The sequence below is a fragment of the Carlito syrichta genome, unplaced genomic scaffold, assembly GCF_000164805.1.
Source record: "Carlito syrichta isolate Samal-C Ts95f unplaced genomic scaffold, Tarsius_syrichta-2.0.1 Scaffold303952, whole genome shotgun sequence".
In the NCBI taxonomy this organism is placed as follows: Eukaryota; Metazoa; Chordata; class Mammalia; order Primates; family Tarsiidae; genus Carlito; species Carlito syrichta.
In genome coordinates, this window is record NW_007248048.1 from 1 (window position 1) to 5,255 (window position 5,255).

Consider the following 5,255-nt stretch of genomic DNA (forward strand, 5'->3'; position numbering starts at 1 on the left):
CAAAAAAAAAAAAAAAAAGCGATCTTGGGCAATCCCTTTGGGTCCCCCTCCCACTGTGGGAGATTTTCTGTCCTATCAATAAAATCCTGTCTTCTCAAAAAACAAACAAACAAAAAAGAGCATCTTGATCCTTTCTTGTGCTTTTAGCTCCCACCCTCCCCCTTTTATTTTTAAAGTATTCTTATTTTATGTCCAGGCTCTATAATGTCTAATATCTAAAGTAGTTGGGGCTCTACCTCTGCTGCTTTTACTTCTCTGCTTATTTCCTCATGGGTTTTGTGGTTTCTGATTGAGAGTTTATATTCATTTGGAAACCTATCTGTGGGAGTTCTTTGAGACCTGGGTTGACAGTGAGCTCTTCAAGAGAGAATTTGTAACCGGGCTTGGTGGCTCAGCCTGTAATCCCGTGCCTTTGGGAGGCTGAGGTGAGTGGATTGCCTGAGCCCACGAGTTTGAGATCTGCCTGGGCAGCGAGACCTCATCTCTACAATAAATCAAAAAATCAGCTGGGCGTGGTAGTGCATGCCTGTAAATCCCGCTACTTGGAAGGCTGAGGCGGAAGGATCGCCGGAGCCCAGCAGGTCGAGGCTGCGGTGGCCAGGAACGGCCACTGCACTCCAGTCTGGGCGACAGAGTGAGACTCCAACTCAAAAAAAAAAGAGAGAGAATTTGTGTTTGTTTTGTCCAAGTACTATAGGTACCATCTGTTCAGGTCCATTTTAAATTAAAATGTTCAGTTTGTAGGCTTCTGGACTGTACAAATTGTGTGGCTGTGTGAAACCAGAATTTGGCCATAAATCCTCTGGGTGAATGTTTTCCTTTTCCACCAGAGCCTTGGCAAAGAGAGACAACTTTACCTGCTGCCTATCTCCACTAGTTTATACTTCACCAGGGGGTTGCAATTTGGCTCTTATCCTACCTGGACTTGGGTAAATGCCCCCATCCCCACAGCTGGTAGCAGTATCATGTTTACCTATCTCAGAGATGATTTTCAAATTACTTGTCAGTACAGCACTTGCACCAACAGATGAGGACAGTAACTCTGCATAACCTTGGAACATTAATCTGTTTAATTTCCTTGGCATGTGTTTCCATTTTCCGCCTATCCTCAGATGATTCTCCTGACTTTCTTGCAAGCTTACTTACATATATGAAAGGGAAAGAAGAAAATGTGGGAAGAAAATAAAAGTGGCAAAGCACTTAAGGAGTATACATAACTAGAAGTCCTAGTAGCCTTTGTAAAAAAAAACCAACCAAACAAGCAAAAAAACTTTTTTACAACTCCCATTTAATGGCTTCTACTTATTATTGGCAAGAAGTTGGTCACATGACCATGTCTAGTCCAATTACTGGCTAATAGAAAGATATTACCACTAATGACTTGGGCCAATTATGAGTCATCTATTCCAGCTGAGATGAAGTCAAGGGATGACCTCTGCTACCTGAACAAAATGAGTGTTTTGGTGGTGGTGGTGTTGTTGGGGCCAGAAGACACAGGGCAGTTACTAGAATACCCTATCTGAGGGAATTCCTGGAGGCCTTTGTTGAGGGTACATTGTCACAGTTGGGTAAAAAAGGAGCTGCAGCATATCTACCCTTGAAGCAGAATCTTTGACAAGCTGTTCTGCACCCATTCCCATTTCTGTGTTTCCATATTTATTTTCTGTGGTTTTGTTTCCAAGAATGCTTTTGTAGAATTCTAACAGAAAGTCCCAGATTCCTCTGAATACTCCCAAGTCCTACAGCCCAAGAACAAGCAAGACAGGCACAACAGCTGGAAAACTGGGCAGAAACAATATCGCAGGGGCGTGTCTGACTTGGCAAGAGCATTTACCCTAAATCTATAAGCCACAGTGACCAAATCCTTGCAGCTGACTGGATTTCATGTTACTATGAGTTAGTTCTTCCACAAAAAAGGCACTTGGTCTCTAAACCGGTCAAAGGTAAGAAGCTCCAGTCCCACCGCGAAAGACCTACCTCTTGTCTACACGAACGTGTGGGGGAATAGAAGTAAAGGAAGAAAAGGGCGAAAGAAGGTAGGAGGGGTTGTTAGGGTGGGAGCACTGCAGACTAAAGGAAGACTTTCTGTCCCACTATCTTTGCGACGCCGGTGCCCGGCACAGTGCCAGCCACATAGAAGGGTTCTTCCATGGAACATTTACTGAGCATTCACTACATGCCAAACAGAGGGATGGGTGCTGTGGAGGCAGAAACGGATTTTGATCTCCGACAGGGGAGCTGAGACAGGACGAGGTTTTACAAGGGGGTAGAACTCGGTATTGGTTCCCCAATTACCAAAAAAGTAGTCCATCCCTAAACCTGATTGACCCGCTCCAGGCCGTACTGCGCAAGCGCCTGCCCCTCGGAGCGATCCCCGACGCCCCGCCCCCCGAATGTAATTTGTGCATGCGCACACCGCATTCCATCTTACGCACCCGCGGAAGTACTGGCAGTTTTGGGGGCGGCACCGGAAAGTGTTTCCGGGGGCGGGAGGCGCAGGCTGAGTCTGTCCCGGTGGCGACTGCTGGAACGGGCCTGGCGCCGGCGGTGGAGAGGATCCCTTGGGCGGGGGATGTGAGCGCTGAGCCCTTGGCAGGTGCGGCGGGGTCGGGACAACAGGCGACAAGGATGGGGGGAGGAAAAGCCGGTGGGGGGAGTTGTGGGTCTCTCCGCGAGCCCCGGCGCGCGCGCCACCCGCCCCGCCGGGCCCATTCCATCGATCAGGAGACTGAACCCCCGCACGGGGGCTTGGCGTCCCAGCGCCCCAAATTCGACTCCTGCGGTCTCCAGCCTTCCCGGTGCGTAGACCGCGACACCATGCCCCCGGGGCAGTCTCTCGCCCAAGGTCACCCCGCGGCGGTAGAGATCCGCCGGACACAGCGCTTAGAGATCCCGTCCTCGTCCGTCCGTTGGCCTTTGGGGCTTGAGGTGGGCGCGGCTTGGTGGCCTCGGGTTCGAGCCACCGGTGCGCGAGGCCGGGTGAACGGAGGCCGGGAGAAAGGCTGCTCCTGGTCTTCTCAGTTTCCTCTGGTGTTTCACCTTTGTTGCTGTCTCTGTTACCTGTTGTAACCTGCCCTTTTTGTTTCTCAACTTGGCCTCTGTCAACCTGGCGTTTCTCTCCACTATATGTCCCCGAAATACCTCTGTTCTGGCTCCTGTCTTTACTTCTGTCTCCACCTTGTTTCTGTGTCTCTTCACCTCTCACTGCCGCTCAGCCCTTAATTCAAGGCTTGTCGGTTCAGCTTTTTGGCCACCTGTCTTTTTCTGCCAATTTTGTGTCTTCCCTGAGTTTGTCTGGGCGGGGCAGTTCTGCCGGGACCTCTGAGCCATGGAAAGTGACTCATGACCCTATGAAGCTTGCTGCACTGATGACATTCTCAGTGACTCGACCGTCATCTGGCCCTAACTTTGACAGGTGTCGTCTAACCTAACTGTCAGGGTGTAGGAGCGAATGACAGACAGACAGGAGCCCATCTCATGGTCAAAGCAGTTTAATGAATCCTGCCTTTTCTTGCCTATGGTTTTTCAGGACTGCACAGCTCCCTAAATCCCTTTGTTCCATCCGCTTACCCAGGGCTCTCTGGAGCCTTCTCTTTGAGTTGCAGCTATTTAACTGGGCTGCCTATAGGCTAAGAAAGGGTCAGACTGCGGTCTCCCTTGGGGCTTTTGGAATGGTAGCAAGATTTCTGGGAGAACTGCATGCTTAGTTCAGAGATTGTGTCAGTATGTTTAGTTAAATTATGAGAAACCTAATCATTAGAATTTATTCTTTGCTTTGCAAAAGTACCATGGGAGAAATAAGCCATCCACAAAAGGACAAATATTTGAAACCACTTAAATGAAGCACCTAGAATAGGTAAATTCATAGAGACAGTAGAATATAGCTTACCAGGGGCTGGGGGAGGAGTCATTGTTTAAGAAATACAGAGTTTGGGGGATGATGAAAAAGTTCTGGAAATAGGTTGTGGTGATGGTTGCAAAACATTGTGGATGCACTAAATGCTACTGCATTGTAAATTTAAAATGTCTAAAATGGCAAGTTGTTAAGTTTTATGTTATGCATATTTTACAAAATGCAAAACAAAAAAGTACTCATTGGAGACTCCTGAAACCAATAAGCTCTTCTTAAAAATGACTTTAGAAATTCATTCTGAGCCGGGCTCGGTGGCTCAGCCTGTAATCCTGCGCCTTTGGGAGGCTGAGGTGAGTGGATTGCCTGAGCCCGTGGGTTCGAGACCTGACTGGGCAACTTGGCAAGACCTCATCTCTACAATAAATCAAAAATCAGCTGGGTGTGGTAGTGCGTGCCTGTAGTTTCAGCTACTTGGAATGCTGACGCGAAAGGATCGCCGGAACCCAGCAAGTTGAGGCTGCAGTGGCCGGGAGCAGCCACTGCACTCCAGTCTGGGCGACAGAGTGAGACTCCAACTCAAAAATAAAAAAATAATAAATAAATAAATAATTCTGGGTCAGGCACAGTGGCTCACGCCTGTAATCCCAGCAATTTGGAAGGCCAAGGTAAGAGAATTGCCTGAGCCCACGGGTTCAAGAACAGCCTGGGCAACTTGGCAAGACCTCATCTTTACAATAAATCAAAAAGTTAGCTGGGTGTGGTAGCACGTGCCTGTAGTTCTGACTACTTGGAAGGCTGAGGCAGAAGGATCACCTGAGCCCAGCAAGTCGAGTCTGCGGTGGTCGTGAGCATGCCACTGCACTCCAGCCTGGGTGACAGAGTGAAATTCCAACTTAGAAAAAGAAAATTCATTCTGTAACTAAATTCAACATTTAGTTGAATTTATGTTTATTGATGCCTACTTTCTTCACAGCAGAGGCTATAGCTGGGGTCCTCAGAAAAGGAGTTTGGTTAAAATCTTCCTCACGCTTTCCACTTGCAGCAGATTCTTGCCTTGGCAGAATCAAGCAGATTCCTACTTGTAGGAAACTTGACAATTTTAGTCTTCATATGAAAACTCATATACATAAGTTTGGAAAAATAGCACTTTTATTATCATAATACAAACTTATGTGTTATTTCTTGTGTTTTCTTATGGAGAAGGCCTTTGTTTTTATTTTATGTTTTCTTGTTTAAGCTGTTTGTCTTTAAGATAGTTTATCAAGTTTTCTAATGAGACGTAGCAACTGGCTGGGCTTGGTGGCTCAGCCTGTAATCCCGCGCTTTGGGAGGCCGAGGTGAGTGAATTGCCTGAGCCCGTGGGTTCGAGATCTGCCTGGGCAACTTGGCGAGACCTCATCTC

At 47.7% G+C, this 5,255-nt stretch overlaps 1 protein-coding gene across 1 annotated transcript in view; it reads left to right on the top strand.

Annotated features, from left to right (window-relative positions):
* The first annotated feature begins 2,457 nt into the window (after positions 1–2,457).
* ZBTB43 (zinc finger and BTB domain containing 43) overlaps positions 2,458–5,255 on the top strand; it is a 28,572-nt gene continuing 25,774 nt past the window's right edge. The window contains exon 1 of the mRNA XM_008059215.2: positions 2,458–2,596. The gene's annotated coding sequence lies outside the window, so the exon portion shown is untranslated. The remainder of the gene's footprint in view (positions 2,597–5,255) is intronic.